This window comes from Sceloporus undulatus, chromosome 4 (assembly GCF_019175285.1).
Source record: "Sceloporus undulatus isolate JIND9_A2432 ecotype Alabama chromosome 4, SceUnd_v1.1, whole genome shotgun sequence".
In the NCBI taxonomy this organism is placed as follows: domain Eukaryota; kingdom Metazoa; phylum Chordata; class Lepidosauria; order Squamata; family Phrynosomatidae; genus Sceloporus; species Sceloporus undulatus.
In genome coordinates, this window is record NC_056525.1 from 244,427,628 (window position 1) to 244,443,606 (window position 15,979).

Here is a 15,979-nt window from a genome sequence, read left to right on the forward strand (position 1 = left end):
TTTGTAGTTCGGGGAAGCGTAGAGGAGGCCGTTCCGACGTGCAGATAGACACGTGTCGGGGATAGATAAACAGGTTCCCTAGCTTTCCCTGCCATAAGTCCATGCTAGTGAACGCTGCTAAGGCTCTATGCTCGTGAATGCTGGGATTTAAAGCGCCAAGGAGGCCGTTCCGACGTGCAGGCAGACGCGTGTCAAGGGGAATAAAGGGTACCTGCTGTATTCTTCACGGACCGGGGCCCGGCTGCTCCCCCTGGCCGGGTCGGGTCCCCTCAGTCCGAGGTCCGGCGGGGGAAAGCGGCGACTGGATCCTAAAGGGGCTCCCTGAGGAAGGACAGGAGGCGGAAGCTGCTGCCGGTGCTGCGCCTTCAACGGTTCTCCTCAACGGGCGTCGAACGCGGCCGGAGGGCGCCTTTTATACCCTCGGAAACCGTCTCCGCGCAACGCTTCCGCTTCCGCCCCGCCCGCCTCATGAATATGCAAATAGAGGGGAGGGAGGGAGCGAGGGGGCGGGGCCTGGCGGGTAAAGCGACGGGGAAGAAAGCGGGCGGTGGGTTTGCGTGCAGGAGGGGAGGGGAAGGTTAAGGAGGCGCTCAGCCAATCAGAGGCAGGGGAGGTCTCTCGTTCTCAGCTGATTGGCTGAGCCGGGGAGAGGGGGCATAAAGGTGGGAGAACCTGCCGGGTCGTGTGACGTCAGAGTGAGGGGAGGGAGGGAGGTTGATGCAGTTGCAGCATCAGCAACGATTGCATTGCTAGAAGAAATAAATAAGTAAATAAACAAGTAAATAAGTAAATAAAAATTATGCCTTGCTCCCATAATGCAGCCAGGAAAAATGAAAACAAAATAAATAAATACAAGTTCCTTGATTCCTTTCGTGGGAGAAAAAGGGGATATAAATAAATGAAAATTAAGTAAATAATTGCATGCATGATTACATAAATAGTTACATAAATAAACAGTTATAGGCACCAGCAATTGTTGGCTATATAGCAGCCCAGGAGAAGTAAAGGTAAAAATCACCCGCCCTGAATCCCATTTTAGGAGAAAGGCCAGATACAGATCCTCAAAATAAAGGATGATGATGATGATGATGATGATGAAGCTTTATTTATATAGCGCTGTACATACAATTAAAATAGATAAAATAAACCTGCCTGTGGCGTACAATCTATGAAAATAATTAAATGTAATACATATTAATACATGTCAACATAAATGATTACATAAGTAAGTAGTGATATACACCACCAGCCCAGGTACATAAATAAAGACAAAAATTACCAGCCATTGAGATGGGGAGATAGACGGGATATAAATCCTTGAAATCAATTAAAATTAATTTAAAAATTGCCTACATAATTACTTAAATGGCTAGTGACGCCACTGGTCCACTGTACTACCTCTAGTAAAGGGGGGAGTATAGATCCATCACAAACAGCAGCGCTTTCTGGCGCACTATGCTCCATGGATTTGCCTGCCGCCTCCAGTTACATCCATTCAGGTCGACAGCCATCATTACTACATCTTGCAGTGATGGCTAATGTCACAGTAGTAATTTACAAAAGAGATCAGGGAGTTTGGAGTCCAGCCTCAACAGACAATAGTGTGGTGATGGAGTACAGTACTTCCTTTTACCTGTCCCGAGTCTCCCACCATTCATCTTAATTGGATAAGCCTGGGCCTGATTTCCACTACTTTTTAAACCGGATCGTGAATCGAATGTGAATCGGTTCAAATGACCCTTGTTCCCACTTGAATTGAATTGCTGAAGACTTTTGGAGAGGGGGCCCATGCGCTAGACCCATTTAACCCGCATCTTTTTGACGCTGGTTTCCCCCCGCGTCTTTTTGGATAAATCGATTCTGCGCAAGTGTGAACCAGGTGCGGATCGAAATCGATTTAAATGTTTCCTCCGACCGGCTGGAGCAAGTCCATTTCGAATCATTTCATTCGTGAATGTGAACCGCAAGTGGGTTATTTTACAGGGGAAAAGTGCGATTGTGACAAATGTAGTGGGAACCACTCTCCGCTGTCGAATCGATCCATTGATTCGGACACCGATTTATCTGTAAGTGGGGATTATTTCTACACTGTGGAAATAATGCAATTTGACACCACTTTAACTGCCATGGCTCCATCTTACAGTATCCTGGGATTTGTAGGATTGTGAAGCACTGGCACACTTTGGCAGAGAAGGCAAAAAAACTTTGTCAAACTACAAATCCCAAGATTCCACAGGATGGAGCTACAGCACTTAAAGTGGCGTCAAACTGCATTATTTCTACAGTGTAGCTGCACCCCAAAATGTTACATCCTTTCCTCATAGGAGAGCTGCTGCCTCCCTTTGATTATTATGGTTGCCTTCTTTCCTTTTCCAGCTTTATAAGGATCTTGTTTAGGGAACAGAGACCAGACTTGTACTCATTATTCCAAGCATTGCACCGTAGATTACGTGGCATAGAGAGCCGTGTGGCATCTTAAATACTAAAGGTGTTTCCATATGAAACTTTTATCCCTGCCTTGCTCACCGTTTATTACTGGGGTGGTGTGTGTGTGTGGGGGGGGCTTTCATACTTCCATATTTCCACTTGAATTTCCAAGACAACATCCCATGGAATCCTGGGGTTTGTAGTTTGCTGAAGCACCAGAGTTCTCTGTCTAAGAATCATAAATACATCCCTCCAACATCAAATCCCAGAATTCCACAGGATGTTGCTGTAGCAGTTAAAGAGAAATATAGTGCTACAGCATTGAACAGTCAGCCCTCCTTAGCCACCAATTCCTTTTCCACGGATTCAACCATCCACAACTTGAAACTACTCCAATATATATATATATATATATATATATATATATATATATATATTCCAAGCAGCAAACCTTGGCATCACCATTTTATATAGAGGACACCATTTTGCTATGCCCTTGTATAAAATGGGACTTGAGCATCCATGGATTTTGGTACCCATCGGGGGCTCTGGAACCAAATCTCAGAGGATACCAATGGTCCACTGTCTTATAAAAGTGAATGGGTTCTAGACTTTGCTTTCTTCCATTTCTAAACCACCAGCTTCATCCATCCTTTTCCTTACTCAAAATAAAATAAAATAAATGGCTGAGGGAAAATCAAAACAGCAACACAATGTCTTTTGACTGGTAGCAGCACTTGCCGGCAGCGCCTGTGACAGTGGGATGAGTGAATATGTTCTGGGTTTCAGTCTGAACTTTGAACTATTTGAAGACTGAGCACTTACAGTAGTTCTTGAGGCAGTAAATACTGTAATTGCTCATCTCCGTCTGCAAAAGATACTCACTGGCTGGGAGGAAAGTTGTTTCAGGGGTCCTTCAGTGATTCCTATAGCCTCGGCTTAACTGGCCGCATTTCCCTAGTTGTACAACTCTTATAAACACACAGGAGGACTGCATGTTGTTGTTTCAGCTGTTGCTTACACAGCGAAGGAGCCTGAGGTTAGACATAGAGCTTGCTTATATAGACTCCTGTTCTGCATGCTTCACAATTCAGGTTATTTATTCATGCAGAGAAGAGGCAGCAGGACAGATAATCTTGTCTTTCAGCAAGTGTTTTTATTGGGTTTTGCCAGCCCACTGGATTGCTCCTTTAATGTTCAGACAGAAACCCAGAGCAATTCCCTAGGCCGTTGACATAGAAGCCACCACTGATTGGTAGTGCTCCATCTGAAAATGTCCTTATGATGCAAACTTTCATGGTCTTCCTATGTAGAGAGATCTTGTAGCATCTTTGAGACTATCTGAAAGAAAGAAGTTGGCAGCATGAGCTTTCATAGGAGTTTATCACACGGAAGCCGAATTGGTAAAATCCTGTGCAGAAGCGGCATTTTAAAATCTGGGTGTTGTTTGTCAGATGCGTTGGCGTGAAAGAGAAATAACATGAAAATAATCTGAATGGAGAGTTCCTTTGTACTTTTGGAATTTAGGGAAAGTAAAAAGGAGCTGGTTTTGACAACTTTGTGTTCGGGTTATTTTTGCGTTATTTCCGTTTCATGCAAATGTGGGTTGTTTTCAGTTAAAATTTAGGCGCGGTACAGACCTCCCAAAAAGACATGTCTGCTGGCGCCTTTTTCCCCCTTGTATGGAAGCCACAGCCGCCAAACCATACGGAAAAAGCGAGTTCTTTTGCACCGCCATTGTGACGTCTGAGTGCACCAATGGTGCACTCGTGACATCACAAACGCGGTGCGACGTGCGGATGCTATGTGTCCGCCATGTAACAATGGTGATGCCTGTATACACGGGGCGCCGCCACTATTATGGTGCCACGCCATACTAGGGTTAGGAACCATGTGATTGCCACGCGGTCCCTTAACCCTAGTACGCCACCAGCACGGTGCTTTAGCCCTGTGTGTACTGGGCCTTAGTTTCTGCACGGGATTCATCCCATGCGATAAACTTGATAGACTTAAGTCTACTTCCTCAGATGCATTTGGATAATTCCTCCAAATATCCCCAAAGACTTCCTCCAAATGCATCTGACGTCTAGAAAAGCTCATGCTGCCAATTTCTTTCTTTCAGTTAGTCTCAAAGGTGCTACAAGATTTTTCTACAGACTGATTCTACAGACTGACACGGCTATATCTTTGAATTCTTTGATGGACTGCATTTGACATCAGCCGCACGAAGGGTTACTTAGTGTTAGTAGTCTATATGCACATGGGATGGTGACAAAATTGTAAGTAAATCAGAAGGTAATGAAATGCACAAAATAAAGAGAGTATGCAAAGGGATCTTGAAGCACCTTTGAGACTAACTGAAAGATAGGTGTTATCTTTCAGTTAGTCTCAAAGGTGCTGCAAGATCCCTTTGCATACTGATTTTCCAGACTAACACAGCTATATGTTTAAAATAAAAAAGTGATACATTGCCCAATATGAAAATCCTTTTGTAATGTATATTTCTGTTTCTGACTTATGGCTACCCTAAGGCGGTGTTTGCTTGGCCAGGTTTGTTCACAGAAGGTTTGCCTTTGCCATCCTCTGAGGCTGAGAAAGTGTGACATGCCCAAGGTCACCCAGTGGGTTTCCATGGCCAAGCAGCGATTCAAACCCTGATCTCTAATGCTCTAACCACTACACCAAGCTGGCTCTCATGTAATGTATGAGATCATTACAGTTACTCAGCACTGAGGGTAAGGCATTTTGTGTGTGATCTGGGGCACGTCCCTCTATTCTTCTTTGAAAAATTCCACCATTCAACCCTGGCACTGTAAACAGATGTAATGCCTGGCCTCTGTTTATCTCATTTTCTGAGCTTTTACAGTGCACCATCTGTAAATAAAAACAATAATAATACTGACATTTATTGTCTGGCTACAGAAACTGTATACATCCGCCCCTCCCACCAACAGTCCTGCTGCTTGATGAAGCAATAAGAGAAGAGAAACCAAAGAGACCCCAAATGTGTGTAACAGCTAAAAGCACACAGTTCTTGGCTTGCAAGATCTGTCATGTGCCCTGGTAACAGATCAGGTAACGCCTACACAGGTTGGAGCCATGCAAGAGAAGTACAATTCCTCGCTGCAGGGAAGAAGCAGGCATGAACCTTAGGTTTATATTTTTACATCCACATCTTCATAACAGGGCTTTCATTGCCAAAACGCCAGTACAGAAATGGTACTACACACACACACACGCACACACACAAATACAAATAAGATTATTAGAGTCCTATGCAATATTTTCTACAGCATTGAAAGCAATACGATTGAGTTATATATATATAACTCCACCACCACCACCATCATAACAGACCAATAAGCATTGCAGTAAAGTCTAGATCCTTTGTCAAGAGACATTTATTGGCTGCATCCGCACTGCAGAAATAATCCAGTTTGGCACCCCTTTAACTGCCATGGTTCAGTGCTATGTAATTCTGGGAATTGTAGTTTATTGTGGCACCAGAGCTCTCTGAGCAGGAAGGCTAAACCTCTCACAAAACTAGAAATCCCAGAATTCTATAGCATGGAGTCATGACAGTTAAAGGGGTGTCAAACTGGATTATTTCTGCAGTGCAGAGAGCCCCACTGACAAAATTTATATTCTCATTACCTGTGGGGTAGGTGAGGGAAGTGATGCAAGCACTATAGAAATAATTCAGTTTGACACCACTTCAACTACCATGGCTCAATACTATGGAATTCTGGAAACTGTAGTTTGCTATAACACCAGAGCTCTCTGGCAATGAAGGCTAAATGACTCAAAAGACTACAAATCCCAGAAATCCGTAGCATTGAGGTGATATTCAGTTAAAGTGGTGTCAAACCGGATTATTTCTGCAGTTCAGATGCAGCCATAGCTTGCAGTAGACCAGCAAGCAAATCTGGCCCCTGTTTGCGTAACAACAGCTTGTGTTAACCTTCCTTTCAGCCTCCTAAGTTAGGTGTCTAAAATCAAGAAAGCTTAAAGGATGGGGTCGAAAATATTTTGGTGTGAAAAGATTTGTTTTGTGCTTCTGAAAAGAAATCCCTTAATATGTGTTCGGGGGAAATTTCACCTTCAGTTAGGTATCTGCTTTCACGAGCTGCCAGTTTGCACGTGTCTCTAAAGTATACCTTGAGGTTTTAGTGGGGAAAGAAAGGCGAACCTGAAAGGCTAAAGTCTATCCTGTCCTTGCAGAATGTGAATGGTGTGTATGGAGTTTATCATACTGGGGCTAATTTCGGCATTAAAGAGAGATTAAAGTGCATTTAAAGCATCCCGCAAATGAAGTGGAAATGGTGAGTAATTGTGTGAATGATTATCACCTACAATTGCACAAATAAAGTGATATTGGAAATGCATTGTTGCTGAAATCCTGAAAGTAAAAATATGCATGCTAATGCTTCTTTGCAACCACTTTAATGTCGGGTTTTGAGTGATGTTGTGTGAAATTGTTTCAGATAGATATATAGATACATCTTTATTGAATAAGTCTCCAGACCATTTCAAATATATATACAGACACAGAGAGAGAGAGAGAGAGAGAGAGAGAGAAATAAAAAGAAAAAACATACATATTTAAAACTTACATTAAAAATAAAAATAAAATTTAAAAAATCTCTATAAAATTTGGAATATTTGAATCTGATTACACTCTTCTTGTAATTTGCATAGCAGTCTATCTGAGGCCCTTTTCTACTTCTTGCTTCCATAAAATAACAGCTTTCACTGCAAACAAGACAACTCTAAAAGTTATAAAAGGCTCTACTCCTTGCAATAGCAGAGACAGCTTGCTTTCATCATTCCTTTCCCTCAAATTTCTGATGATGGGAGCTAGATATTGCTCTCTAATATCATTATATAATTGACAATGCAGCAGATAATATGAAAGATCTTCAACTGTAGGTGCCCCACATATACAGAGTCTAAATTGTTTCATGTAATTACGTGATTTTCCTGGGATATTCCCGGGATAAATCCCCGATCTCCTTCGTGTGATGTTCCTTTGACAACTTTTTGTTTCCCTGTCAGAGGAGCAGGTGTGCTATGATAGGCAAATTGATGTAGAAAGGATTTCCCTGGGAGGTAGAAAATGCTGCCGCTCCACAGACTTCACAGTAATGAGTTGTTTTTGTAATTATCTTCCATCTTGTGACTTTGCCCAGGCCTGAGTCAACCTGCATGGGTCGCCGCAAGGCAAAATTAGTTAAGTGATGGGCATCAAACTGAGCTTAGCTGCTTTGAATGCCACTGAGTTTTAGCCATGGCTGCAATCCACCCACAACTTGAGAAAACTCTGTCTCTTACTGATCTTAGCCTGAGTCACCTGCGGGTGTCTACAGATTTTCAATTTCACGCTACACCCACAGTCTGTTTTGGATGGAAGGCAAGTTGACATGAATCCCATCTCTGTCTTTGTGGGACAGATATGAATTTATATCTTCATTGTTATTTATGAGGATGGCCAGTCTGTGGGCTGGACTGAACTGCCAAAGCAATCTCATTTGGCCCATGGTCTTCCTAGCAAATAGCAACCAAGGCATAGTTTAGAGATTTGGCCTGATTCACGCAGAGAAAGAAAAGAATTGAGAGAAAAGGGGAGAGGGTCTCAGGTTACAAGTGATAGCGCCATAAAATCATAGAATCATACAGTTGGAAGAGACTATAAGGGCCATCCAGTCCAAACCCCATTCTATTCAGGAACTATCAGTCAGGTGTGCTTTGATTGAGAGTTCCTGCATGGCAGAGGATTGGACTGGATGGCCATTGTGGTCTCTTCCAACTCTATGATTCTATGACTCTATCACTTGTAACCTGAGACCCTCTCCCTTTTCCTCTCAATCCCTTTCTTTCTCTGAGTGAATCAGGCCAAATTTCCAAACTATGCCTTCATATTCTATTAAGATATATTCTATTAAGAGTATTGTGCTGTTGTTGAGTACCTTCAAGTCATTTCTGACTTATGGCAACTCCAAGGTGAACCTATCATGGGGTTTTCTTGGCAAGTTTCGTCAGAGGGGACTTGGCATTGCTGTCCTCTGAGGCTGAGAGAGTGTGTGTTTTACCCAACGTCACCCATTGGGTTTACAGGGCTAAGCCAGAATTTGAACTCTGGTTTCTATAGTCATAGTCCAATGCTCAGATCACTACAATGCAATATAATTAAGATGATATTCTATATTTAATACACCAGGGGCAGCTGCCACACTGCAGAAATAAAGCATTTGGCACCATTCTGCATCGGTTAACAGTGACCCTTACAATATAGGAATTTTCAGATATAGACATGCTAAATGTGGAAGAAAAGCATCCTCTGGCACCTTCAAGACTAACCAACTGATTATGCTGAAATAAATTGGTTAGTATTAAATATGTCACCAGGTTCCTTTTTATTCCTTTTTTATGCTAATACACATTGCCCATCTGGTATATGACTGGCAGTACAGTAACTTGGCTGGCTGTATTAAGGGGATTGCTTGTTAACAGTCCTAAATAGCCAGTTGGTGTCCTTTGTTAAGAGACTTTGGTGCACAGATAAAACTTTAGTATTTGGAATGGGAATGGGAGAGAGACAGTGTGGTGTAGTAGTCTCTGTGTAAGACCAGGACACTGAAAGACTAGGGTTCAAATTCCCACCTGGCCACAGAAACCCACTGGGTGACCTTGGCAAGTCACATGCTCTCAACCTCCTCTGAACAAATTATGCCAAGAAAACTGTGATAAGATCACCTTTGTTGTTGTGTGCCTTCAAGTCATTTCTGACTTTACGGCAATCCTAAGGTGACTTTATCATGGGATTTTATTGGCAAGATTTGTTCAAAGGAGGTTTCACCATTGCCTTCCACTGAGGCTGAGAGCATGTCACTTGTTCAAGATCACCCAGTGGGTTTCATGGTCCATGGTCGTAGTCCAACATTCAAACTACTACACTATTCTGGTTCTCTATGGTTGCCATAAATCAGAAATCTTAAAGGTATACAACAACAAGAAATTTGGAATGCCATCAGAATTTGAGGAAACTGACACATCCCATCTCTTTTGGCCACAGCAGCCCATCCCAATCTGGTGCCTTCCAGACTTGTTGGAATTTGTTGTTGTTGTTGTTGTTGTTAATTGCTGTCATGTCGACTTTGGCTTAAGGCAAACCAATGGATGAGATCAAGGTTTGAGCTTTTAAAGCTGGCTGGGAATCATGCAGCTTTTATTGTTGGGTTGCAGGACCCAGCTGCAGTGGCTAGCATAGCTCATGGAGAGGAATGCTGGACATTGCAGTACAAAATCATTAGGCTGGCTGCACAATTCCTAACCTTACCCTAAAGCAGTGGTTCCCAACCTTTGATCTTCCAGATGTTTTGGACTTTAGTCCCCAGAATTCTTGACTGTTGGCCAAGCCAGTTGGGGCCCTAGTAGCTGATGTGTACAACATCTGGAGGACCAAAGGTTGGGAACCACTGCCCTAAAGTTTTTCATTAGTGTTACAGCACTAATGCGTTGAAGGTTCTGTTCCATATCTTTCCGCACACTGAATGGGGTTGTTCTGTACCCATAAAAATGAGTCTTTTCAGTGATGGCACCCAGCCTCTAGAACTCTTTTACCCCGAAAGCTTGGCATTGCCCCCTCCCTGTCAGCAGTCAGGCATCATCTGAAAACATGCTGTTCTGGAAAAGGAATACTTGCTACAATAGGCCCTCCACATTCACTGGGGTTAGGGGCATAGGACCCCCGTGAAAGTGGACAAACCACAACTGAACAAACACTATTTTTTTTTAACCCGAGAGAACACCTCTCTAGGAATCTCTAGGTCCTCCAGCAGATTTCTATGGTCAACATCTGGCAGAATTTCACCGAAGAATCATGTTAGAGGACCTACAAATGCCTAGAGAAATGTTTTCTCTAGGAATCTCTAGGTGTAACTCCAGTGTAACTCTGTGGCCAACTCCCTGCAGAATTTATCTGGAGGAGACAGCGATTCCTAGAGAGTGAAGATATTAATTCTGCAAAGAATCAAAGCCGCAAAAGTCAAAGCTTCATATATGGAGGGCTGACTGTATTTTCTCTTTTCTTGCCATATTTTAATGGCAGGTCTAGTTTTATATGCTGTAATTGCTCTCATTTTCAATGTATTTTACATTTTTAATGTAAGCAACGTTGATGGCTAACCACATGGGAGGAAATGATCAGGAAATACTTATTTTGAATAAAATAAAATATGAGATTCTGGAGAGCTGATTATTTCTCAATATTCTTACCTTCTCAGATTTGTTCAGTTTGGTTCGCTTGACCCATGTAGCTCTCCTGCAAGAAGAAAAGAAAGGGAGAAACATTGGTACTACTGGATGTAAAGAGTCTGCACATTTGTTTAAATATTTTAACTGTTGCTGTGTGAATCTCTTCTGATAAAAGGGGCCAATGGGTAAGTAATAAAGAGAGAGAGAGTTTGATGATCTGGTGGTTTTGTCTTAACAAAAATCCAGGGAACTAGTATCAAGGTGCCCTTCTGAAGAACAGAAAAGAAGAGCACAGGGGCTAAAGTCTCATGCAGAAAAGGGCAGCCAAAATGATACAAAGGGCTAGAGAAAACTGCCCTATGGCTAAAGGCTATTTTGAATCATTTGGATATTTTAGAATTGGAGGGTTGGGGGGGGGGGGGAGGCAAGTAAGGAGGGATATTACAGAGGTATATAGAATTATGTATGGTGTGAGGAAAGTTGGATGACAGAATCTTCTCTCTCTCATCCATACTTATAAGACTGCTTGGAAGTTGGAGTCTGTAGTGAAGCTGAATAGTGGGAGAGTGAGGACAGATAAAAGTAACTATCATTTCACACAGTGCATAACCAAACAATAGAATTCACTACTGCAAGATGCATCCCCTCCAACATTTCACTGATGAAGACTGTGAATTATAGCCTCACAGAGAAAGGTGATGGCAAACACGCTCTAATGAATCTCACCAAGAAAAGCCCATTAGAAGGTTGCCGTAAGTCAGAAATGACTTAAAGACATATAAAAACTGTAAAACTTTTGCATACAAAGCATGGGCTCTACCACAGAGCTATGGCCCCACCATAAAATCTAAACACGGGTTCTAAGCCTGGAATTCCATTTACTTTTAATTGTGCTCCAGAAGCTCTGCATTTTAAAACAGCAATTCAATAGCCAAAACTTATTTTCAATTTAGAAGGCAATCTGATATATCTAAAAGATAAGAATGGCCCTTAAGCTCCTTAAGAAGGGAATCTTTCCCCTCTTTTTAAAAGCATGGGGTATAAAAACCACAAGTGCTCCTTGTGACAATATGCTTAACACACTGTGGAATACACAAATGGCACTAAATTTCTTCTTTGCTCTCAGGGCAAGTTGATAATGATTAACCCATCAGTTAAGAACCACTATACCTAAATAAATGTTTATGTGTGATTTGTTTTATCTGATTGGAAACCAAAATATGGCTTTAAGCTGGGTTAATTTACAACAAGACCTGGCTCTCCAGCTTTGTTAGGTTTCTGTTAAAGGAAAATATACATTGTGCAAACATATGCACAGGGAGAAATGTAGGATACGACATTTGGGTGGTAGAATTGAGATGTACAGATATAGGATAGGGTGATGCCTGGCTTGACAGAAGTACATGTGAAAGGGATCTAGAAGTCTTAGTCACCTCAAGCTGAACATGATTCAGTAATGTGATGTGGCAGCTAAGAAAGCCAATGTAATTTGAGGTTGCATTAATAGGAGTCTAGTGTCTAGATTGAAGGAAGTAATAGTGCCACTCTATTCTGCTTTGGTCAAGCCTCACCTGGATTATTGTGTCCAGTTCTGGGTACCACAATTCAAGAGGGATATGGGCAAGCTAGGGCATTTCCAGAGGAAGGTGACCAAATAGTGAAAGGTCTGGATAGCCATGTTTAAATATTTGAAGGGTTGAGGATGGCACAAACAAGGTACAGGAAAAGAGATTCCACCTAAACCATAGGAAGAACTTCCTAATGGTAAGAGCTGTTCAACAGCAGAACACGCTGCCTTGGAAGTTTCTAAAAAGGCTGGATGGCCATCTATTGGGAGGGCTTTGATTGTGTATTCTTGCATGGCAGAGGGTTGGACTCTATGCCCCTTGAGGTCTCTTCCAGCTCTATGATTTATGATTTCAGGGCTGGATTGAAAGGGCTTGAGGCAATAAACCTGCCAAAACTCGGCAGCTTTGAGGATGCTCAGTGTAGACCTCATGTGTAGGGAGGTAAATCTATGGCAGTTTAATGGAGCTATCCAATGTTCTGAACCTATTTTGGGAATCTGGATTAGCACCCCAAGGTGCTGCGGAAAGACATGTTTCCCTCTCCACAGGGAAAAAGACATTTGGCATTCTCTGTGTCTTCTGGCTGGTAACCCATGTCCCAGGTAGAAGTGACCTTACATATTTTCATGACGATGTTGAGCAGCATAGATGATAAGATGGAGTTCTGTAGGACTCTTTGCAACATTTTGAGCACAAGAAAGGCGATTCTAACCAACTATGAAGAAGAACTTACTGACAGAGCTTTCTGACAATGGAATAGACAGTGGGTCTCAAACACTGCCGATCCAGAGATTTTGGATTAAAACCCCCAGAGGTCCCAGGCAGTGGGCCAATGAAGAATTCTGAGAACTGACGTCCGAAATATCTGAGAGACCAGAATGTGAGAACCATAGGAATCGATTACCTTGGAAGATGGTAGATGATGATGATGATGATGATGATGATGATGATTTCTTATCTGCCTCTCCCCATGGATCAAGGCAGGGGACACCAACAACTAACAAACAATATCAGTTAAAATACTTCAGTTAAAACACACATCAATTTAAAAGGACAAATAAACTGGACACATATTAAAACAGTCCACATCTAAAATTCAACATTTAAAATTCACAATTTAAAAATCATCAGGATAAGCCTGCCAGAAGAGACTGGCTTTTGATCCTGTTTTAAATTCAGACAGTGTATTCCACTGATGAATCTCTTCCAGATTATCCTTCCTTGAAAGTTTTTAAACAGAGGTTAGACCACTAGCTCTCAGGATTCCTTTAGCAATCAATTCATGCACTGGACAGCTTCTTTCAAAGACCATAATGGTCACAATACTGTAGTGTCAAAAGCCATAGCGGTCATAGGCCAGCATACAGCCGCCTCCTTCGAGGAAGTTGGTGCCACTCTCTCTCTTAAAGAAGGATTTACCATCCTCTGGACCCAACCAGCTGATGCAGCACTACTCATATCATCATCCATGATGGGGAAGGAGTTAACTAGAGACGGATTTTGTCTCCTGAGCCTACAGGCAATAAGCGTCCAAAGAGACATATTGTCCTGAGAAGTCAATCCAGTTCAGGTCATGCACAGGTAATCCAGGAAGATAAAGAGAGGCACCAGGGCAAGGTCTCAGCTCATCCACAAGCTGTTACGAAAAGCCAGTAGTCCAGATAACCAAAATCGAAAAGGGGAGAAACAATGAGTTGTTAAACGTAGACACTCCAGAGGTCAAGAATTTCAGGAAACATGCATACACCAAGCACACTACCGGAGACTGAATAGTTGCAACAAGGAGGATTCCCAGCTGCTGCTGCTGCTGGAAGATTTATAGGTTGCCTCTGGATATCAGGGTTTTGATCTAACTGAGCCACTAACTGAACCTGAAGCTTCACTTTCTCTCTTCACCAGACTTCAAAGGATGGAGATGTCTCTTTACCATTTATCATGTCTGGCTGAGGAGAGATCCCCTTGGCTACTTCAGCTTCCAGCAGCCTCCAGTAGGTCAGATTCAGGAAGGGAGCCATCATCTGGAGCCAGACACTCCTTGTCCTCCAATTCTAATTCCTGTCTCAGATTCCTCAGGGGTCATTCACATGTTGTTTTTTAGCGCAACTATGTGAATAATCTCATGCATCCATTCTGGGTTTGTTCATACTATGGAACCGCATCTATGCACACCTCTGCAAGTTTGGTTGCTCACACGTGTCAGTATTTGAATAATGATGGAGTCAATGATGCAAAAGTATTCAAAGCACATTCAAGGCATGCCATTTTATCCCAGTTTATCCTGGGTTTATTCACAATAACAATAGCAAGTGCATTTTAGCAGCCTACGGAAGAATGCCAGGCTGAGTTGACCTGCAGTCCCCGGCTGGTATTGAACTCACAATCTTGTGGTTTGTGAGTGAGTGGCTGCAGTACAGATATTTAACCATTGGGCCTCCAAGGCTCTTTACAGCAGTTATTCACACAGAATCCCAATTTTTTAGAAAAACTCAGAAAATAGCTTGACATTGATTGTCTCAGGTTCAGTGGTTGTTTTTTTTTTGAAACCCCCCCCCCAACTTAATCTGATTCATTCAAAATGCATGTGAAGAACAAAGATTTAACCCAGATTCTACCTAGATTATTTTCACCATCTGAATAACCTTTCAGACTCCAGAGTGTGAGTTACGTCACCTTGTTTATGCCCCACAAATTGAAGTGCATTCCATAGAGTAACTGTGGAATCTTAGTTTTGAGGGATGAAACTATTTTCGCTCCCCAAATGTCTTGTGAACATAAGAAGAACTACCCTGGATCAGGCCAAACAAACTGATATGCACACAGTACTGGGATTCTCCATGGATTAACTGTGTTATTTTAAGTTAGAGGATGAGAGTGATATTACTGCCCAAATGTCTTGTGAACATGAAAACATACTGAGCTGGATCAGGCCAAAGGCTCATCTAGTTCAACATTCTGTTCACACAGTGGGCAATCAGTTGCTCATGGAAACCTACCAGTAAGGCAGGTGTGCAACTGTATCAGTAGCAGAGTGTACCATGCCACATTATGCATCTTATCTTTTCAACAAAGCCCCTAATTGGTGCTGGATGGCTTAAAAGACTATGGTGGTAATGGTGAAGAAATGCCTTTCCCCCTCCATTGTCACTTCAGAATATGCTCCAACATGAGCTTATACCTGTTTTAGATCAGATTTGTTGGAATTTTGGCCTCCATTTCCATTCCAGATATTTCACAATTTGCCTCACATCTTCATCTCAGATGTATACATCAACATTATGATGCAACAGCTCGATGGTCTGATGAAGCAGCGAAAAAAGCTCATCCAATTCTGGGCGGCATCAGTAGGATTACAGCATCTTAGTTGAGTGAAGTGCCACTCTATTCTGCTTTGGCCAGACCTCACCTGGAATACTGTGGCTAGTTCTGGGCATCACAAACCATGCTTAGCTTCCAAGATCAGATGGGATCTCGTGCTTTTAGGGCATTTAGGCCTCCAGATAATAGGTTAGCCACCTTCAAATATCTAAAAGGTTGTCAAACAGAAGAAAGAGAAAGATAGCTTGTTTTCTTCTGCTCCATAGGACAACACTTAATCAATGCATTCAAATTACAAGAAAGAAGATTCCAGCTAAACATTATGAAGAATGTCCTGGCTATTTGGCAGTGAAATAAACTACCTTAGAAGGTGGAGAATTCTGTTTATTGGAGATTTTTAAACAAAATTTGGATGG

The 15,979-nt window shown here is 42.3% G+C and overlaps 1 protein-coding gene across 2 annotated transcripts in view; it reads right to left on the reverse strand.

The window, feature by feature from the left end:
- Nucleotides 1-392, reverse strand: part of SLC45A4 (solute carrier family 45 member 4) — a 119,905-nt gene extending 119,513 nt beyond the window's left edge. For both annotated transcript variants that reach the window (XM_042461980.1, XM_042461979.1), the window contains exon 1: nt 212-392. The gene's annotated coding sequence lies outside the window, so the exon portion shown is untranslated. The remainder of the gene's footprint in view (nt 1-211) is intronic.
- Nucleotides 393-15,979: the final 15,587 nt, after the last annotated feature.